Here is a 22,808-nt window from a genome sequence, read left to right on the forward strand (position 1 = left end):
AATCTCTTCTCCCTCATCCAGGTGATAGGTCACCTGGTCATAGAAGGAAATGAGATTGGTTAAACAAGACCTACCCGCAACAAACCCATGCTGGCTAGCTATGGTACATGAACTAAGTGTTGCAACTGCTGTAGACTATCTCTTTTAAAAATTATTAAAAGGTACACTCAACCCGCTTTATATTTAAAGGAAATTGTTAGGATATAATCTTGTAGTGCTAGTTTTGTTCCCCCCACCACCCACCTGGAGAGACAGTGTGTGTACATTCATGTGCATGAGGAGGAGAAATTCATCATATAATTTTTATTCATCGCTACAATGGGAATAAATCGGGTCCCACATTTGTGGTTAAAATAAAAAGCTGATATTGGATATTATTAGACAAAACTACATGGTTTTGAATGATTTAGTCATATAAAAGTACATTAGTTTTCATAAGCAAAAGCTCAAACTATAGGAAATGTATATGAGAGGAAGGACTACAGCAAGTCTTGGTCAAGTACGTACAATTGCTGAATCATGAAAAATAATTGATTTGGGCCTATTTTGAAGTTTCAAATGTATCTGCCCTGATTACATGCTGAAAATAAATGACTGCAATACATCACATTAAGGAACTTGGCTCTTTTTATAGGGCCAAAACTACCATTAGCTTCCACGTTAGCATGATCATATTTTGAAATTGAAGTCAAAGAATAAAGAGAATGTATCATTTGTGACTGTATCAGCCTATTCCTTCCCAGACCTGAATGATGTCATACTGATAAGGGTCAGGCCTTAACAGTCCAAGCTAATGGTCAATTCTTAAAGGAGCTGAAGTTTTAAAAGTTCATGACTACAACATATTAAGCCAGGCATGGCAAAATATGGCCTGCGAATCATATCTGGACCACCAGGCACTTTCTGTGGGCCTGCGGCATGCACCAACTAGTAGTACCCCACCCAGCCCTTCTGCCCATGAGGGAAGCAAGGCACGCACATATATACAACCCTTGCCAACATACCCTATTGAACCTCACTCCTGCCTAGGGGGGCTGTGGCAGCACAGAACTTGAGTGGGCAGAGTGTGGGTGTGAGGGAGCATGGGGGTGTGTGGGGACCCCCTCACATTCTTCCCATAGCATGCAGCTCCTGCAGGCAGTGGCAGCAGTAGCAGGTGGGGGTACTAAGGGCACTCGTGCCCAGTGCAAGTGCTGTTGCTCGGGGGCACACAGCTCCAGCCAGTGCTACATATCACAGTGAGGACTGCTACCCAGCTAGGCCACCTCTATCACGGGAGTTCTCCACCGTGCACGTGCAACTTCTGCACTTGCATGCCACTGGCGGGAAACTCCATGCACTAGAAGTGGCTGCCGTTGCTGCTCCCTGACACACAGGTCCCAGAACTCGACAGGGACGCAGGGGCTGGGGCTCCCCTCCACTTCTGGTGCAGTCCAGGACCTGTGCAGCAGCAGGCAGGGAAGGTAGCCAGCTCCAGCACATGGAGCTACTTTCTAGTGGTGTGCAAGTATGGGAGTTGGATGTGTGTGGTGAGGAGTGTGCTGTGCTGGCCAGAGCTACATGCCCTCCTTCACACCCCACAAATGCCACACACCCACCCCCCACATATACTCACCTCAACATAGCCTATTGCCCCCATACACAGCCACCCCCCCACACACACCTCCCCACCATATATAGACACGCGCACTCCCACACACAATATACAAGAGTAAAATATTGTTTTTGAGTTATTATGCAATCACCTCTATATATACTATGCAAACATAAATCATGACAAAAATATTTTTGTAATAAAATTAAAATATGTTATAGTAGGTATTTGACTTTTAATGTATGGTTTGTTTTTTTTCTGGTTTTAAGATGGCAACTCCCCCTCCCAAAAAAAGTATTTATGGGAGCAAAGGGAGGGACTTCTGATGGCAAAGGTAAGGTATGAGGGTGGTGTGGGGCCAAGCAGCTGTTGTAGCTTGGGCTCCAACCTGCATCCAGGGTTACAGCCATAGCCACAGCTGCTGCCTTCCACCCCACTTCAACTGTCTCTGCACTTTGCTATTTTCCCCCTGGAGTCTCTTCCTCCCATCTCCTCATCTAATGCAGCCTCTGCTCCCCTGTCTGCCCCTCTCACTTCCCTCCTTACTCTTGCTCCACACTGGCAGACTCCATCCATACTATAGCCTGGAGCAGTGAGCATGGCTTCAGCCCAGCCCCCTAGCAGTGATGTGCAGTCTGCACAGCTGCTACAGGGCTAGGCTGGAACCATGCTCAGTGCCCAGGCTACAACAGGGATGGAGCTGAGACTGGGGAAGGGGAGCACAGGGGGAAGCAGGGAGCCAGAGGTTGTGGGGAGAAGGGGTGAACAGAGAGTAGGGGGAGAAGCAGGGAACAGTCTGGGGAAATGGGGGGAGGGGGAGATGAACAGCAGGGAGGAGAGAGCAGAGGCTGGAGAACAGTCAGGTAGTAGAGGCTGGGGGGAAGTGGGGAACTGAGGCTGGGGGGAAAGAGAAAGCCAAGGCTGTGAGGGGGTAGGCCAGGGGGGCAGGTACAAGCGGGGGGCAAGCTGCTTGATTTCTCCACATTACCTGCCTCCCCACTGCAGCAGTGGGAGGGATACATTGAAGAAGACCCCTCAATAATTAGATTCGATGCATGGAAAATTATAACAAATTTATAAACTGTCCATGTATAGAATGTAATGGGGGGGGGGTCATCTTAAATTCAGGGTCATCTTAGATTTGAGTAAGTAAATATAGTATCTAAATCCCAGCACATTGAATCAAAGAATCAATTAATGTAATCCAAATAATACAAATTGTAAAACATCTATTTTGGAGAAACACGTATCTTCATGTTTACTTTTACTTTGTACAAATACAGATTAATACAGTATTTGAATTAAACATAAGTAAAGACCACACTAAGTTGAGACTTATACTCAAACTTCCCCAATCTTTGAGTATATTTGTACTTGAGGTTTTGATTTGGTCCCTAATCCCAAATATTGTGTAAGGTAGTATTAATATCCAAGCCATGTAGCTAGAAGTCTGACTCCCTGTGATTCCATTGCAAATCCCAGGCCTTGTGTTCAGTTTCAGACTGAACAGTTCTTGGCTATCTCCTTATATTGCTTAAAAGTGATTTAAAGCAGCACTTACTACCATTTTCAATACAGAGTATTTTTCCCAGTGGTGATGCAAGATGATTTCTGTTCAGCATTATTTATGTTGCAGATTTACCATAGGCAAAGCTAAAATATGAACAATCTCATTCTTAAGGAAGTTTTCTTCAATGGCCTGAACAATCATGCCACCTATGTCCTGCCTTACAAACAGGAACTAGCACAATACTATTCCTCATATCCTGTTTTCATATTAGGAATCTGTCACCCTTTTCATTACTGTTGTTCTAATACTCCTCCCCCTGACACACACCCAAATATACACACATAATTTTTCAAGTAGTCAGCACAAAGGAGGAAATCACAGTCACTGAGCACATGTCTTCAGTGATCAGAGAAGAAAGTTAAAAGCATCCCTTCTATAATAATTAAGCTCAGTGGGTGGGAGGGGGGTAGCCTTTGTTTTTTGTTGTTTTTTTTGGAGCTTACAAGTAGCTTCAATGTATTGCGAGTGAGGGAAGCTGGTGTGTTTGGTTGAATTTTGATATTTAGAATGATACCATCCTGTTTGTGTAATGGAAATTTAATATTTGATGATGCAGTTATAATCAATTTATGTCAATCAAGACCTATCCAATAGTTCTTTCAGCGAGTCATGAAAAGAACAAGAACATGTACTACTTTTAAAATTAAGCTCTACCAGTCTCCAGAGAGCTTTAATAAAATGTCACTTTTGGTAAAATTCCTGTACCAAATCCAGAAGTTACTTTAATGACAGTATGAAGACCTTGTGTAGTATAACACTGTGTATGTGGCAGACTAAGGTATTATATCTTATACTTGTAAGGCAGCACTTGGCAACCTATTTCAGTGGCAGTCTGGAATCACCTAGCTTGCATTTGAGGTGGGCTAGCAGTGGCTACATGTAGAAGGTGCATGGGGGTACATGTGCACCTCCTGAGAGTGCTGGTTCACCCTCTGACAGCCAGCATTCCTCACTAAAGGCGATGGGTGGGGGGGCAGGCAGAAGCGGTGTAGCCCCTCCTGAGAGCACTGGCCAGGGAGTGGGGGATCCAGGAGAAGTGCCCCTGGTCCTTCTGGGAACACTGCTGGCACTTCTGGGTTGGCATGTGCGACTGGTGGCAGGGACCCCCCATGGTTGGTGTGATTGGCCACGGGGTACCCCCGGTCACTGACTGGCCACTGGGGGGAAGTGCCCCCCTCCTGCCTCGGGAGGCACCAGTCGCCATGTGGGCCAGCATTAGGACCTGGCCACCATTGCTGCCAGTTCCATCACTGCCCAGTAGGCAAAGACTCCCAGTTCTGAAACTTCTGCTGTCAAACACTGCTGAAGCCCCCTGGCTGTGTGGTCTGGATCCAGTGCCAGTAAGTTTCTGATCCATGTTCCAAGACAGGATGAGTAATTATTTAGCTGGTAGACCATTTAATGAGTTTTGGTGAGCTGCTGAAGGCCCCACACACAAAATCTCTCAGAAGATATCATTTTAGAAAATTATAGACCACACAAATTTTTAACGAATTAAAAAAACACATATATACTAAAAATCAAACATCTACTATAACATTTTTTAATTTTATTTCAAATAATAATTTTTGTCTTGATTTATGTTTTTTGAGTAGCATATATAGAGGCTATTGCATAATAGCTCAAAATAAAGTCTTACTCTTTTACAGTGTGTGTGGTGGGTGTGTGGAGGAGGCTGGTGTGTGAAGGGGTGGGTGCCTGCATGTATGTGTGGGTGCTGCCTGCATGCTATATTGTGGGAGCCAGCTGGGGGTAGGGGGAAAGGGGGGAGAAGGTGGTGTGTGCAGATGAGCTTGCCTGGGCAGTGCAGGAGTAGGTGTGGCTGCCCCCATGACACTGCATAGGGTCTAGCCCTACCTGCTCCTGCCCAGGGCAGCCTGAGCTGTGTTCCCACCCGCACCCTCCCTGCACCTGCCAAGAGCACCACCCTAGGCCCAGTCCTGGCCAGTATTCACAGCTTCCCAGAAGAGGTGTTCTCACAGCTTCTGCAGCTACCTAGGTACTGCTCAGGTCCTCACCCCACCTCCTACCCCTGCTGCACCACTCTGGGTAGCAAGTAGCATGGGGACGTGCTGGACACCACAAGCGCAGCTAGGCAGGGAGAAGCTGCAGGCAGGCAGCCCCTGCCCCAGCATGCAGGGCTGCACTTTCTATCCACCCAGCCACCTGCAGGCAGCTGTTTATAATGCTGGGTGGGTGGAATGGGTGAAAGGCAGCTGGGAGCTGGAGCAGGTACAGGGGGGAACATGGTGCAGTCTGCCCAAGGTGGAAGCAGGTGGGGCTTGGAGCCATGCAGAGCACTGCAGGGGCAGCTACAGCTCTTTTGCCACCTCACTAAGAACCAGATATCAGGAGTATGTTTAAAGTAGGCAGAGGAAGTAGGTAGGGTTGTTGCATATTCCTGAAATCTGCAACTTGCAGAAGCAATATAGAGCCTTAGAATGTAGCCAGCTGCTGCTGTGCTGAGCAAGGGCTGCTCAACCCTTTGTGTTCAACCAGGGAAAGAATCAAAGAACGTCTCTAGCAGCCCTCAACTTCTTTTCAACAACCATAAATAGGATATGGCAGAGACACCAGACCCTTCTGTGTTACTCTGCCATAGCCAGAAAACTCTCTTAGAAATTCAAGACATGGTATTGTCTCATACAGAAGATGAATAAAATGATTGTGTGTGTGTATACATTAAAAAAAGACACAAACTGAGGACTTATAGCTATCAAGCACCCCTCTCAAATCTTAGACGTCCTGAAACTTTTATTTTTCCAATTGTAAATAATATACTCCCAGGGCTCCACCCTGCTCGCGTTGTACTGCATCGCTGCATTTGCACTCTGCAAATACCTTGAAATGTCATCTGTCTGATGCCTGACAGTACCTATCAAACTACTAAGAATTCTGTCCCTGCCCTCCAGAGAATGTACAGCACTTGAAAAATGCTGGTATTTTTTTAGCCATGAAAATGGGTGGTCCATTTCTGGTAGGAAATAAACTTGTTATCCCAACAAAAGTGAATTGCTTTTTCATAAACACTTTGATTCATTTGAGATAAAAACATCCAGAAATGCATGTTGTAACTGATGTGCCTCAAAAACATTACAGGTATTTTGTATCTTCTTCATCTATATGGTGTCTGAACCATCCTGCTGTCACCATGATTAGCTATGAAGTTCATGTATAGAGAAAACAGTGGCTCTATACCTCTTACAGGTTGTTGCTTAACTGCCAGTCTTTCTACTTTTCTCCTTTTATGGGCTTTAATGTGTGGTGAATCCATGTGCTTTCAGTGTAGATAGTCCACAGGTTTATTCCTGTCTTAATTTTCTTCAGCTCCTAATAGCCTTCTTCTTGCTAAGGCTCTGTTGTGCAGTAAAAACATACTAAGCACAGAACTCTTCAAACAGGGCTTGCACGGGTGGTTCTGAATTCTGGAGACCCAACATGCGAAACAGGAATCAGATGAAAAATATTTGAGATCCTATCATCCGAAAAAGGCAAGACACAGTTTTAACAGGGTTAAAAAGTTACCTGTGATATATCACATGAACCCTAATGAATGTTGCTACCCATGTTCTACCTATGAACCCTAATGAATGTTACTAGGAAATACATGTGATAGTAGTAGTCTAGAGTATATTTTAAGCATTTTTTTTTCAAAATCTGTTTAATATTTAATGTGTTGAGTTAAGAGGAGGGAAGAAATGACAGTTTGGCATGAGATGAGGTGACTCTTCATTGAATGCATGATTTAGCTTGAGTAAAAGCTGCTGAATGAAAACTAGGACATGCAATAATGTGGCCAGGGGAAACAATAGAAATATTTGCCTTCAGGGGCCAATTCTTCCATTTTTCCTTTATTTGTTTGTTCCTTCCTCTCTTTTCATGTTCACTACCAATTAATTTGTTTGCAGACTGGTATGTTCCCAGGCAAAAGTTATCTAAAACATGCATGCTGTTCTTCCAGAAGTGCAGGTTGCAGGTTACTGTAACAAATAAAGTTATCAAAGTTATTGGAATAACTTCTGTAGGTAGAGTAAAAGTAGGGTTGCACTCCACATAGGCCTAATCAAATTCAAATATGAATAATCCACATGAAATATTTAAATCCAGTTGCCTGAAAAGTTTAGGTATCAATTGAACACCTAGGTTCAAGATCACAGTTTTGAATATAGATGTCAAATATAACTTCATTGGAAAATTATAACTTCATTGGAAAAAGTTAAAAACAACTTGCAGGGCTGTGAAGAAATAGGAGTTTCATTACCAGGAGCAGCTAACAGAGAGCAGAATTTCAGAAGACAGGTTATCTTTGATTGGTGGAATATAGTTTCATAGTTTCCAGGGTCAGAAGGGACCTGAGCAGATCATCAAGTCCGACCCCCTGCCATGGCAGGAAAAAGTACTGGGGTCAAACGACCCCAGTAAGGTGCTCATCTAGCCTCCTCTTAAAGATCCCCAAGGTAGGAGCCAGCACCACTTCCCTTGGAAGTTGGTTCCAGATCCTAGCTGCCCTGACCGTGACGTAGCATCTCCTGATGTCTAATCTGAATTTACCCTCTGCCAGCTTGTGACTGTTATTTCTAGTCACTCCTGGCAGTGCTCGGGGGAACAGGGACTCCCCCAGTGCCTGCTGGTCCCCTCTGACTAGTTTGTAACAGGCCACTAGATCCCCCCTCAGCCTTCTCTTGTGGAGGCTGAACAGGTTCAGGTCCCTTAGCTTCTCCTCATAGGGCCTGCCCTGCTGCCCCCTGATCATGCAGGTGGCCCTCCTCTGGACCCTCTCCATGTTGTCCACATCCCTCTTGAAGTGCGGCGCCCAGAACTGGACGCAGTACTCTACCTGCGGCCTGACCACTGTAGCATAGAGGGGGAAGATCAATTCATTGGGCCTGTTCGAGATGCATCTGTGGATGCATGACAAGGTATGGTTGGCCTTCCTGACTGTGTCCCCACACTGTCGGCCCATGCTCATTTTGGCATCAAGAATGATTCCAAGATCCTTTTCTGCCTCTGTGCTGACAAGAAGGGAGTTCCCCAGCCTGTAGGTATGCTGCTGGTTCTTCCTCCCCGGGTGCATCACCTTGCACTTGTCAGTTTTGAAACCCATCCTGATCTCATCTGCCCACCCCTGTAACCTGTCCAGGTCTGACTGCAGCCTATTCCTCCCTTCTAGCATGCCCTTTCCCCCACATCTTAGTGTCATCTGCGAATTTGAACAGGGTGCTTTTTACCCCCTCGTCCAAGTTGCTGATGAAGATGTTGAACAGTGCAGGCCCAAGGACTGAGCCCTGGGGGACTCCACTGCCCACATCCCTGCAGGTTGAAAATGACCGATCCACCACTGTTCTCTGGGTGCAGTCCTCCAGCCAGTTAGCGACCCTAGTATTTTTAATGAGAACGGGGTGAGAGAGAGTGTCGAAGGCCTTCCTAAAGTCCAGGAAGACTATGTCCACTGCTACCCCTGCATCTAAGGATTTGGTGACCTGGTTGTTGAAGGCCACCAGGTTGGTCTGACAGGACCTGCCTCTAATGAACCCGTGTTGGTTGCCCCTAAACATAATCTCCCCTGCTGGCCCCTCATGGACATGTGCCCAGATATTCTCTCAAAAAGCTTACCCAGGTTCGGGGTAAGACTAACTGGTCTATAGTTTCATGGGTCCTCCGTCCTCCCTTTTTTGAAAATGGGAACCACATTGGCCCTTTCATATCAAGACAATTCAAAAGAAGAGACGGTTATTAACACCTGTGGAATGAAGAGTTTAGGAGGGATAAAATAGATTATGATGAGCCACAAAGTCAATTGACTCACTCAGTCAGCACTGCTTGACTAGAAATACTGCTGCCACTCCCAGAAAGTTGGTTTTCAACTTTGGAAACAGGAATCAAAGTGGGGTGCAAGTGCACCAGTGCATTCTACCCTCTGCCTCCCTTGGTTCAATCCCTGCTAGCCACTGTGGTTAAGCGCAGAGAGTTAAAAAGCCTGAGTCTGAATTGATTCAGCTTTTGCCAGTTAGTTTAAGTTGCAAAGAGTGAACCAATAATCAAATGAACAGACATTTATTTTTGATTCAGGAAATGTAGCCACATGCCTCCAGTGGCTCAAGAAAGAACCCAAGGGGTGCTAGAGCATGACTCTCCAGCTTGTATCCAGCATGGGATATGTGTTGATTTCCTCTTTTTGCTTCCCCTGAGTTCTCTGGGATTTTCAGTCCAGAATCATGGCAGCAGGATTCTGCAGGGTTCCTTATCACTCTCTGTCCTGCTTCCAGGTACCTCTGGAATTTGTAGTCCACAGTCACAGCCATCACTAAGTAAGCAAGTGAGGGCTCTGTACTCGGGGAAAGGGAAGTTTAATCCCCCTCCCTGGCCTCAGATCCCAGCTGGGGTTTGCCAGGGGTGGGGTGGAGGGTCAGTGACCAAGCCAGTTAGGCCAGTGAGCCAGCCCTCACTGCTCCACCTAGGGAGCAGAGGAGCAGGGCCAGCCCTGTTCTCTGGGGCAGACAGCCCAGCCCAGGGCTGCAAATTGCTGGGATCCTGGGGGATTTTGATTTAACTTGAACCAGGAAGGGTTCTGGACAAATGTTTCATAAACAAGTCTGGTCTAATCAGTTAAGTCTGTTCAATCAGGTTTATCTTAAGCCAGTTTCAGCCTTTTTTAAACTGGCTTATGTGCACTGAACTTATGTTCTGTTACAGGTTTAAACTAGTTTATGATCACTTAAAACAGTTTGTATAACTTCTGTCCCTAGCCTGTATGGCTAAGAACTATATATGGCATGGTGTTGGTCCTGGCTGACCCAAAATGGCCTGGCTACAGATAGGCCAAAGCAGAAAGAAAGACACATTGCATGGAACCATTATGGCATGGTGGTTCTAAAAGCCCTAAAATGCAATGCTAACTACAATGTTTAGAATTCCTTCCTGGGAGCTTCTGCTCCAGGGAGCTTTTCCTCTGCAGATTTTGCCTCAATTCAATATTTGCAGGTTTAGTCTAAGCTGCATGGCTTGAATCAATAAGTAAGTGAACAGACATTCACTTTTGATTCCAGAAATGCACTCACATGTCTGCAGTGGCCCAGGCCAGAAGCTGGGGGGGTGCTAGAGCATGCCTCCCAGCTCAGCTGAAGCAGACAGCTTGGGCCAAGAATAGTCAGCCCACCCTGTGGGGGAGTGGGGGCTTGTGGTGGAGGTGCAAAGCATTGTGGGATGCTGAGGGATTGTGAGTTTAATCTGGAGGGGATCTGCGACAGAAGTTCAATAAACCAATTTAAGCTAAATAAGTTAAGTCTGATTCTGTATCCATCCAGATTTATCTTAAATCAGTTTTGGCCATTTTAAAAGTGGTTTAAGCGCACCGAAGTTCTGTTGTGTTACATTTTTTAAACTGGTTTCCAATCACTTTTACCAGTTGAGGTGTAATGTCTATCCTTAGCGTAATAGATTCCTGACAAACCAGACTTTGAATGTCATCCAAGCAGTTCCAGGGATCAGAGTTCTGCTGTATACTGCTTTTGCCTTTTGGATTCCCATTTCTTCAGTTACAAGTTATCATTGCACTTCACTAGACACATGTTAACAGATATCACCAGCAGAAACCTTTAAAACGTTTTAATGAAGTATGTCTGTAACAGCTCCAATCCATTGTTTTAAGGAAATCAAATGAATAGGAAATTAAATAATCATAAAGGTTGTTTATTATTTTAATGAGAGCAAAATGCAAACTCGTCTGCGGAAGAAAGACCAAAAGCAATGTGTGTTTGCATCCTCATGTCCAAACATCTGAGAGATGTTTCCTTTCACTGTGCTCTGTTACAAATGCATGAAAGAAAGCATTGCAACATGAAAAACAGAGAACACAAGGAAGCAATTCTTTCCTGCTGTTTCCACTTAGATTTTTAATACCTTTATTGGAGTCCAAATGTCTGGTATAACTTGAGATCAATCAGAAATTCACTCGGGCATTTTACTGGGTACTTTTGGTCAATCTGTTGTTTACTGTTGCATTTTGTTGATTTGCAAACTGATAAATCAGCAACATTTTAAACAACAGCAGTCATTCAGTGTTTCTCTTCTCAGACTAAGAGAGCCAGGTCATTGCTCCACTGTATTTATTTAGGGAAGAAAATTCTTTCCTGTATAAGTGCAGCAGTCACAGTGTTTAGGTGAACTTCTAACAAGATTTGTTCGTGTGTCTCTCTCAAGTCAATATTTCAAGAAAAAAAAAGAGTCGGCAAATTGTCTTTGTCCTGTAGCATTCGAAATTCCCTGAGGAAGAAAAGTTTTGAACTGTTCACATTGTATGACAGGGTTTGCCAGTTCAGGTCAGTCTCCCATTACGGGCATGGGAACTGCAGTTCATTATTCAGCTCTGGATTAATTACACAGCAGGCTGAGCTTCCACTTGTTTGAGTTATGTGGCAGCACAAACCAATGTCCTTATTACAAGCCATCATTGTCAGCCAGGTTATAGAGATGTTCAGTGAGAGAACCTGATCCTCGTTGCTTTTTCAGTCAATTTAAGATGAATGCTGAAAGAGAGCAGATATTTGTTTTAGGGTTGGTGACAAAGGCAGTCAGACTGCTGAGGGATTTTTGATTCTTAAACTCTAGCGGAGGTGATTAGGTGGAGCTGGTTTTCCTGGAATTGTAGGGCAGATTTTCCTGTTGTGTTTCAGCATTGACTGTCTCACAGTTACAGACACAGTCACAGTACTGCTTTGGGATTACTAGGATTGTGGTAGCTGCTACCATCTGGCTTCTTTGCCTTCACTGGTTTTTTGAGTGGGTCAGCGTGGTCTTTTTTTTCTCTACAGCAATGTTTCAGCCAAAAGAACTAGGGCGAAATCCATCGGTGGGTATGCGCATTATATGTTCTTAAGAGTTGAAACAGATGCTTGCATGTAAATGTAAACTTGCTACAGAATATTTTTGAAAATATTTTCTAATGTGTTTAACAAGTTGGTAATACAGCATTCTGGGTTTCTGGCACTATTCAAATGAATTATCATCTGTATACTGAAAGCTTTGCAGAAATGGAAATGTTCCTCAGTAATAAGCTGAGTTTTTCTTCTGCTTTTTTTTAAAATTGTGACGTGTTGCCTTATCAATTGATGTTAAGACAGTAAAGTGGTGTTTTCAAACATTTTAGACTCAAGATACCCCTCTGAAAATACCAGTTCTTAATTTTCATTTGTTTTTTCACTATGGAAAAAGAGCAATTTTTTTGTCGGAAAGAACTCAAAGACCACAACAGGTCATAACATTTTTAACACTATGTATTCCTTTTTGAAATCTTTGGGTTTCTCTCATGAATCACGTTAACACACCAAACAGTGCTAACTGAGAGGATCCCAAGGCACCTCAGTGTGCCATGGTACCCTGCTTGAGAATGACTGCATTAAGGAAACTTGAAAGGGACATTAGACATCTTTATTCTGTTTAATGCAGCTGGAATTTTACAGTACTATGTTAAAAGTAGCAAATGAAGGATGAGGTAGCACATTTTTCTTCAGTTCTGTCATTTAAACATGTAATTCCCTAAAGCCCTATACAGTACTTGTGTGAATGTTTTGAAATCACATTTGTTCATTTGTGAATAATTAATTTGCACCATCTTAAACCATGGTGTATTTTAGAATAGTGCCTCAGAGAGTGATTTTTATGAAGGAAGTACATTTTAGCACCAATATGCTCAAGGTAGAATAAAAGGTCTTGATTGTACTATTCACTTTTTTATGAGTTGAGTTTACATAAAGCTCACCAATTGTCCTATATAGTGAAACCAGATGAATGCTTGGTCCTCAAGTATAAGAATTTATCGTCTGAGTTTGCTAACATGCCATTTCAAAACTTGATAATTATCTGACAAGTTTTTAAAGTACCATAGGTATTTATGAATCTAACGGACAAATGACTTTAGGGCAGGAGATTGTACAGATGCATCCAAATAATTCCCTTTATCACATTACTCATTTTTACACATTTATTGCTACAGCTCACTCTCCTGGGATACTTGTCAGGAAACTTGTCCTAGGTCTAGAATTTGAGATACTTTAAAGGAGGTTTCCTTTTGAAAATTAACAGCCTTTTAGAAGGGTGTAACTTACCTATTAACATTTTTCATGCTACCCTCAAATATAGTCAGAGATTGTTGTGGTGAATGCTAACGTGTATGGATCCCACTATTCTGTGTAGAGATGATTCTTCTTTTTTTTTTTGGTGTGATGTAGGGCAGTGGTGCTCAAATTTTGGCCCCATGGGTCAGATGAGTGACACAAGGCTGGTCCATGGGCTGGATCCCCCATGAAATCACTGCCTGGATTGTCCCCCACCTTCCCCTTCATCCTGCTTTGAACTACCTGGATCAGGCCCCATATACCTATATCCCATCTCATGCCACCCAGCTTGGGCCCTGCATACCTGGAGTCACCCAGATCAGGCCTTGTGCCACTCAGCTTAGGCCTTGCACTGCTTGCCCCACTAATCAGTCAGAGGGCTCTCCGTGGGTCCAAAAATTAGCAGCAGGGGAGTACCAATTAATGCCATCCCCCTGCCGCCAAATGTTTGGGCCCATGAGGAGCCATGCAGGCCAGAGGACATGACTCTGAGGGCTGGATCTGGCCCACAGGCTGGGAGTTAAGCATACCTGCTGTAGGGTGTAGAATAAAACAGCTTCTTTTTTTACATCTGTAACTAACCCAGCCAGTAACATTCAATGGATAAAAAATGATCCTATTGTTACAGCCTCATCTTGAGAGTTGAGGAACACAAATATTTCTCATTGATTTTATATGGGCATTTAGCAGGATCTCTCAGGTCTGTAAGGATCACAACCTTGATGAGTTTACATCAGAGAAGAAATAGTGACTAACTTCTGTACTGTCTCAGCTTTGACTTGAAAGAGTGAAGAATAAAGCAGCAATCCTTGTGATGAAGACAGTGTCTAATAAGATCTGAAAATTGTGTGTTCAGTGAAATTCAGTTCAGATGCTGTACTCAGATTTCTGTCTTTTTTCTTTTTTTTCCTTGGAACCTCCCAGCTAGATTGGGCTGTGCTATGATGCTATAACTTTTTCCATTATTCCATAGTGAATAATGTTAGAAACTACTCTGTTTCTGTTCTGGTGTTTGATAACTGTATCCTTCTTAATCTCCTGTATTTTTTCTTCCTTATATGAACCAACAAAATTTGACACTTTGTCATCTAAGTTGTCAATTGATACTTCAGTTTCATTTGCTGTTCATCAGGGATGGTCATAATAGACCCTTCAGGCAAGATTGTGTGGGAAAAGTTAATTAAATGATTTGTCTTTCTGTACCCACAAGTGCAGAAAAAAAGATGCATGGAGTTGCCAACATGTGATCAGGATAGAGGGACAGTATCTGTAACAGGGTGCCCGCAAGATTGAAATAATGTGGGTGTTCCCTTAAATTAAGCCTTGCAAGGATGTTCTGATTTTCTGCAGGGCCTTTTACAGCCTGTTCCAAAACAAAATCCCCAGACAAAGTAAAGTAGAAACTTTACGGGTAAAGTCCATCCTTTCCCTTGGATTCAATTTTCATTTAGTGTAAAGTTATAGGATTGAATATTACATCTCATCCTACCTAAGGTGTGTTGCAGAGCAGAACAGACCACATAATGAATGGTGACAAATTACAGTTCTTTTCACGACTTTTCCTTTGGTTTGAAGGAGGAAGCAATTAGTGACTGGCCACTACCAGTAGGCAATTACTTTCCTCTTCATGTAGGCTAAGCTGTGTTGGCTGATACAATGAAGAGACTGGGTGAGGACCTTGCCGGCACAGTGCTCTTCTCTGCTCACCATGGGATATTGGGTTAGTGCACGAGCCAGTGCATATGACAAGGCAACGTCTGTGCTAGCTGATATACTGAGTGGGAGAAGAAGTGAGCCTTTGTAACAGGCTGTCCCTCCAGCATGAATGGTAGTGCTATCGGTAAGAGTCATGGTGAAGGAGTGAGAAAAGAGAAGGATTTCACTCCTGTGGGTTCACTGGCACAGTGTTTAAAAGACAAATCACAGTCTTGTCTAGGGAAATTCATAATTAGATACCAAAGTTCAGTTTTCTTCCTTAATCCTAGAGTCAGTCGTATTTAAACATTGTTCAGACAATACTGCCCTAGTTCATACTTCTCTTGTATTCATAAGGCATGAGGACCCTATCTTAATTTGCAGGTCAGCAGCTAGAAAACAAGACTCTGGCCTGTGAGTAAACAGAATATGATACCAGGCCAGAACTGAACAGAAATAATAAGATGGTTCTCAAGCAATAATGAGAAGGTATCTACGTCAGGACTCATTCCTGAATCAAATACACTTCTTGGTTTCCTCAGAATGTAAAATTTCAAGCTTTTTGTAAATACTCTAATTTCTTTCTCCAAATCAGGAAGACTGGAGATAGTTGGTTTCTAATTGCCTAAGTTACTGCACTGATTCAGTAATGATACACAACTTGGCTAAGTGCAGACAGTCAAAAAGCCTGAGGCTGAATCAAATAAGTCTTTACAGGTTAATTTAATATGTACAGATTAAATTGAAACAGAAGTGAACAGACATTTACCTGTGACTCAGGAAATGCAGCCACATGCCTGCAGTGGCTCAGGCCAGAAGCTGGGGGGCACTAGAGCTTGGGTCCCTGGCTGTGTGTTTACTTCCTCTTCTTGCTGCCCCGAGGTCTCTGGGATTTGCAGTCCAGAATCACAGAAGCAGGACTGTGGAAGGGTGTTCATGACGTGTTCTTCCTGCTTCTAGGTGCCTCAGGGATTTATAGTCCACGGTTGCAGCCAGCAGTAAGTTTGCACAGGGAAGGAGCATTTAAACCCCCTCCCTGGTCCCAGACCCCAGCTGGGGATTTTCTGGTGGGGGGCAGCCTGCTCCTCTTCCCACCCCAACTCTGTAGATGAGGCTGCATCTCCAGCTGGGCTGGCCCATCTCCACTCCCTTGTCAGCCAGCCCTTACTGCTCCAGCTAGGGAGCAGAGGGGCAGGGCCAGTCCTGCTCTGTGGAGCAGACAGCAGAGCCCAGCCCAGGGCCACAAACCTTGCTGTTGGACTGTGACTTAACTTGAACCAGGAAGGGGTCTGGGACAGGCATTTCATAAACCAGTTTGACCCCAATCAGTTAAGTCTAATACTACATTCAACCAGGTTTATCTTAAACCAGTTTCAGCCATTTTGAAACTGGTTTATGTGCACTGAGCTTCTGTTCTGTTACAGGTTTAGACCCATTTTTGATAACTTAAACCAGTTTATGTGTAACTTTTGTCCCTAGCCCTACTGTTTAAATGGCAACTTTGGGAACTTAGATGATCATGTAGGTGACCAAATCTAGTAATATAGATGTCTAGAAAAGAATAGAATTCCACTCTTTGATCTAATGGTGAGAGCAAGGGATTCACCCTTCTTTCTGCCAGCGCCTTACCAGCGTCTGTCCATGATCCTAGAGCCTGAGCCATGCTAGGGAGATAGGATAAATTGTATAGAACAGTGGTGCTCACAGTTTTGGCTCCATAGATGAGATGAATGATGTGGCATCAATCTGTGGGCTGCCCCACCCTGCTGCTAGGATTGGGTACTTGGGGCTCCACACAGCACCCAACAAACTGAATTCAGGCTCTGGGGATTCCACGCTGCCCCTACCCAGCCCTTGTGCACCAGGATTGACCCCTACACTGCCATGATCTAGTACACAAGGCCATGGTCTGCAGGGTTCCCTGCAAAATCCATGGAGAGCCCCATGTGCCAGTTGACACAGTGCTGGTGGCTAGCCATGGTTCACGGGCCTGGTTAGAGCACCCCTAGTATAAAATACTCCCCTGAAATCATTGTGTCTCTGGGCGGCAATGCCTCCAGGTGTGGTAAAAGGAATGTGCTTAGTGGTAGTCCCATAACATTACAGGTAACAGCTGCATTCCTCTCAGACCTGAGACATTTGTGTATAGTGTTACAGAACAGACATTCTCTTTTTGTTTTTCCAGGATACAAGCAGTCAAATTTGGCTAAAGCATGCAGAAACAGTAGAGCTTTCTGAGCCCTCTTTCTATACCTGACAATGACGCACTAGCAATAGAGCAGCTATAATTTGTTCTCTGTTCTCTCCATAAGTAAAAATAGGTATCTCCCTCGCTGAGGCTGAGAGGCTCTACTGATTAAATTCTCTCTTATGCTAGTGCAGCTTTCTTGACTTGGTGAGAAAGTGGTCCATTAATGTATGTGAAACTATTGAGACCCTTGAATGGAGGGGGCTGTATTAGGATAGAATGCATTTTGTTACTGTTTCTTTTAAATCATTTACAGTGATTTGCAGTTATAAAAAAAAAATAACCACCTTCTAATTGCCTTACTGCAATTTTTAAAAATACACTTATTAATTTTAACTCATATGATTCACTATGTGTGTAACAGACATGGAAGTAGGATAGGATAAAATGTTAAATATTAAACTCTTAAAATTTAAGTAGCAGATTCTCTCTTGTAGTATTTTTAAATGTCCAGGATTTAACACTAAGAATATATTTCTGGTCAGTTAGAATCAAGAATACCCCAAACTGGGCCTTTTCAACTATAAGCTGTGAGGAAAAAAGGTAGCAAGGTAGTGAAGATTGACAGTGTGTTCCTGATGGATAGGATGGTGATAAGTTTATAAAAAAAAAAAAAAAAGAGCTTTATTTAGCCCCAAATGAACCTGTTTAAATTCTCAGAGACCTGTGAGATGGACAAGGTCATAACTTTATAGCAGTTGCAGCTCCTGCAACACCCCTTGCTGCTCTGTTAAAGTACATCTGTGTGTGATATTTGAAAAAAACTTGTGGTTCTTTCTGACTCCATATAACCTATATTCCTGCTGTCTGTGCAGAGTTTAGGGTGGTTCTGAATACAAACAAGATTTTCTGGTCCATATAGACTGTGAGACCAAGAAGTTCATAGCACAGCTTGGTGAAAGGAGGGTTTGAACATTGCTTTATGCCATCTTTGTGCTGCTCTTGATCTTGATCCGGCTGCCCCTTCTACATTAAAGATGTGGCCTGGTAGTTGTAACTAGCACTTGTTGCCATTGGTTCAAAGAAGCGGGTACAGTTAATGGTAAATGCTGAAGCTGGCAACATCTGGAAAAGAATTTGGAAATGAGACAGTCTAGATCTTTTGTATATGCAACATATGTATATTTAACAAAGAGCTATGAAAAAGGCCACAGTTGAGCCCAAGAGATACTACTCATTATCAGCCAAAAACATTGCAAGGAGTCTTTGGGGTTTCATGGTCAGTAGCATGAAATGAAATAGCTTCTGCATTTGATTGCTGGATTAGGGTGCCTGGGGTTGTGGAAACTACAAGGAGAGGGATACTGGCAGATTAGCCACCATATCATTCCTTTACTCTTGAAAATTCCTTTTACAGAGAGGTAATCATCCTCAAGCTGTCACTGCCACCTTTAGAATCACTATTGGGTGGCAATGTAAAACATAGCAGTTGCTGTATAGCCCAGGACCCATAGATATTTAGACTGTTGTGCTGGAATTTTGCAAAACCAAAGTGTCCTCAGTCCTTAGCTTATTTAGTGCCTCATGGCTGAACAGGCTATCATTCTAGCCCTTTTTTGCTACTAGAGCAGCGTAAAGAAGCCAAGACAGACCCCAGTGCATCCTGCCTATGTTAACTCCTCTCCTATTCCTTCTATTGCAAAGTAAATCCCTTAACTAACAAAACTGGAGACTTTTTAAAAAGAGAAACAACATATGGGGTAGACAGTGACTTGCCTTAAGAGTGTGGGCTTCACAGACAGACAGTTGCCTGTTCCATGGTTATTGTATTTCATTGGCTAGGGAAATATGTTACACATACGCTGGTTTAAGTGATCAGAAACTGGTGTAAACCTGTAACAAAACAAGTTCAGGGCATATAAACAAGTTTCAAAATGGCCGAGACTACTTTAAGGTAAACCTGGTTGGATGTAGTATCAGACATAACTGATTTGGGTCAAACTGGTTTATGAAATGCCTGTCCCAGACCCCTTCCTGGATTAAGTTAAATCAGAGTCTCAAAGCATCCCAACACGCTTTTCATCCAGGAGCTGGGCTGTCTGCTCCAGATAGCAGGGCTGGCTCCACCCTTCTTCTCCCTACCTGAAGCACTATCACTGCTCTGGCTGGCTGAGAAGGGGGTAGGGGACTGCAGGCACAGCAGCATCTGCCTGGCTTTCCCCTGCCCCTCCCCCCCCACTGCTCATTGCTCACTGCTCAAGCAGGGATCCCCCTTCTTCCATCCTCTCTCCCTCAGAGCATGTACCAGAGTAGCCTGGACCCTAGCCGACATCTGGTCATGGTCACACCTCCCCAGGCTAGCTAATGCTGAGAGGTGTCTGTGTGTGTGTCTCCAATTTCACTGGGACAAAGACAGATAGGATAGTGTCCACTTAGGGCTTTTTAAAGCTAATCAGCAGGTCAGCTGGTAGTGTCACTCCATTCCTTTCTTGTAAAAAGCTGTTTAAGAAGAGCTTGAACTAATGAGAGAGGTTTTTGTTTTCTTGATGGGCTAAAAAATCCTGTGTTATCAGCTCCCTCATGGCTCCCTTGCCTGTCAGTTTGCTACTGACAGTATGAAAAAGCAGGAGAAGGAGATTGAAAAGCTCAGTATCATCAACAGATTCATGCAGTCCACACAAGTAATCCTCCCTCCCTCCGCTCCAGTTTGCCTCAGAGTACTAGACAGGGGATCGGGTCTGGCAACACTCCCATCCCAAGCCAGGAAAAGCATTCTGAGAGCTTCTTTCCCCTCCTTCTCCAGGCACAACCCAGCTGGAGACTGTCTAGGCCAGGGTGGGGGTTTAAAACCCTCCCTAGTCAGAGCATCCTGCTGGTGCCTGTCTACTCCCACCCCTCAGCTCAGCATTATGGAGGGAAAGGGAGGGCTGCTCTAGTGCCCCCCGGCTTCTAGCCTGAGCCCCTACAGGCATGCACCTGCATTTCTTGATTCAAAAGTGAACATCTATCCACTTGCAAATTGGTTCACGCTCTGCAGGTTAGACCAATCTGCAAAGATTTAATCAATTCAGGCTCAGGCTTTTTGAATATTTGTCCCTAGCCATGATGGGAAATGAAGCTGTGTGAAGATCCCCAGTCCTGTGGAATGCTGATTCTTCTCAATCACTCTGAAGGCAGATGCAAGGCCATCTTTTAGAACATTCTATATATAACCAGGCTTATTCTGTCTCTTTGTAATGCTCTTGGAGGCGTGGCTTGCAGCAGGCCATTATGATACACTACTGAATTGCCTGTCAAGAATAACAGTAGGGATGGAATGCCACCATTACGGTGGGGACAGAGGGGATGGAGCGAGGGGGTAGGGTGGAGCTGGATGCAGAGTGGGGGGTGGGGGATGATGGCGGTGATAGAGTGCTGCCATGACAGAGGGGATGGTAGGGACACAGTGAGATGGCAGAGTGCCACCATGACAGCAGGGATGGAGGGGACAGAGCAGGAGGGCAAGGCCAGTGCTGCTGCCCCCCCCACCCCCAGCCCTGCTCCTTGGACACGGTGGTGGCATGGGATGGTGGTGGTGCAGTGCTGGCTTCCTCATTCTTGACAGGAAATTCACTAGTGTGTGATAATAGCCATACATTTCACAGACTGGATGATATGGTTGTGGCTATGTTTAAGTACAAATGATGCAGCAGATGTACTTTTGCTGTATTTAACATCTCTTATGTTCCAATCTCCCCCCCTCCCATCTGCTGTAAACTGTTCCAAACGCTATGTAAATATTGTTAATGTAGTTGACGTGTAGATGGTACAGTTAATTATTCCTTTGGCAATGAAAATTTATAAATAACACAGAGTGCTCATGAAATATTATGACATATTTACTATTGTATGTCAGAAGCTTTTGAGTGGATATCAGTCTCTGAATATCTGTTAATCCTTACTTGTGTGATGTAGGGACTGGAGGAAGAATGTTCTCTGCATTAGATGAAGTTTTTTTTTATGGAAGGGTAACTTTTTTCCCTAATGTAATGAAGGCTTTGGTTCATCTGGCATTTTTCTTAACTTTGAAAAGCTGGTTATATGGATGATTATTGACCTTTTAAAAATAAGTCTGTGAATCTTGTTATTTTGCTGTTGGCATTTATTAATAACATGAGTTAAATATAGACCTCAAAGGTCTGAGCTATACAAGTTGAAAGTAGTTAATGGAATGGAGGCAAACTGTGGGCCATGAGTTTGCTTAATAGTATTAGAATTATCTCTTGAATCATGTAATGGTCATAACTGTTGCCCAGAATTATTCAGTTTATATCCCAGAGCAGGTTGAAACCTGTAAAAAGAATCATGCTTTTCCTATTCTTCAGAGGTAGTACTAGAAATTCAAAATGTATTAATTTACACATTAGACACAGTTCATTTTTTTCTGGCCTCTTTCAATGCTCATATCAGATTTTATGACAAAAATGTAAATACTTCATTAGATTTTATAGTGCATTTATAGGAAAAGCTTGCTACCTTATAAAGCAGGAATTGACTATTATAATACTGGCACTTTAATTTTGCCTTTGATGGTTGTATATCCAGATTACAAACCTTCACATTCTCTTTTTGAGTATTTTCCTAACTTCATTACATTTATTATAAATACATTCCCAACTGTACATTTGTTATAAGAAATGACACCAATGAAAGTGGAATTATATTTTAAAAATATGAGACTCATATAAAGTGAAAGAGTGGGACTTTTTTTTTTGGCAAATATTTACACCTGTCAGTATCTGTACTAGCTAAGGGTGCAGTCTTCAAACATTTTTATTTGCATAACAACACATCTTCAAATTCATTCCCAATGAATGTAAACTTCATTTGTAAGTGTTTGCAGGAGGGGGCCTGAAATTCTCATTTTGGAATCTATATTCACTAGTACTTTTAAGGCAACATATTGTCAGCAAATGTTGCTGCAAAAAATGCCAAGAAAAACTATTTGGGATATATTTTAAACCTTACTCGGCAAAGCGTAGCACACTGAAAGCTTGTTAATGAGATGACATAAAAGAATTTCCAGCTTTCCAAGTTACCCCATTTTAAATGTGCTTTAATATGGATAAGAGAGACAGCTGGGTGCCACTCTCTGATTCAGGGCCCCTTGACAAAAGCACAATTTAGGAATGTAAGAGCATAACCCGGACTTGCATCGTGGGTATAAGAAACCTTATGGCTATGGAGGATCAGGTTTGAAAAATATCCACCAGCACACTGTTACTCATTCCCATCTCACCCACATCCCACCTCCGAAATACTCTCTCCTTCACCACCTCCTCGCAGGTAGTAGGGGCCAGCAGGTTTAAGAATCAGCGGGTCTACCTCTGTATGTTTCAATTCAGAAACAAGGAATTCTCTAGCAACCTGCTGATACAGATAACCCTTAATAAACTGTAAATGATGACCCTTTATTTTTAAGTGTAGTTTACTTTTAAGCATTGTTTTACTGCAGTCTGTATCTTAAAACTAGCTAGATATTAGCATTAGTTAATGTTGTCCAGAATGTATTAGGTTAAAATGGGTGGCATTCTGTGCCTTTAGTAACATTATTAGTCGTGTAGCTTGTCTTACAGGGAAAATAGTATATCTTGAAGTTTGACACTCAAT

At 43.3% G+C, this 22,808-nt stretch overlaps 1 protein-coding gene across 6 annotated transcripts in view; it reads left to right on the plus strand.

The window, feature by feature from the left end:
• MID1 (midline 1) overlaps positions 1–22,808 on the plus strand; it is a 384,302-nt gene that overhangs the window by 207,891 nt on the left and 153,603 nt on the right. Inside the window, exon 1 of one of the 6 annotated variants that reach the window (XM_019529337.1) lies at positions 11,529–12,012. The exons of 4 other annotated variants lie outside the window; for them this stretch is intronic. The gene's annotated coding sequence lies outside the window, so the exon portion shown is untranslated. Of the gene's footprint in view, positions 1–11,528; positions 12,013–22,379; positions 22,392–22,808 lie in introns of those variants that run through there. One more of the 6 variants, XM_019529342.1, reaches the window with a different exon arrangement.

This window comes from Crocodylus porosus, unplaced genomic scaffold (genome assembly GCF_001723895.1).
Source record: "Crocodylus porosus isolate Cpor-Errol unplaced genomic scaffold, CroPor_comp1, whole genome shotgun sequence".
Lineage (NCBI taxonomy): Eukaryota > Metazoa > Chordata > Crocodylia > Crocodylidae > Crocodylus > Crocodylus porosus.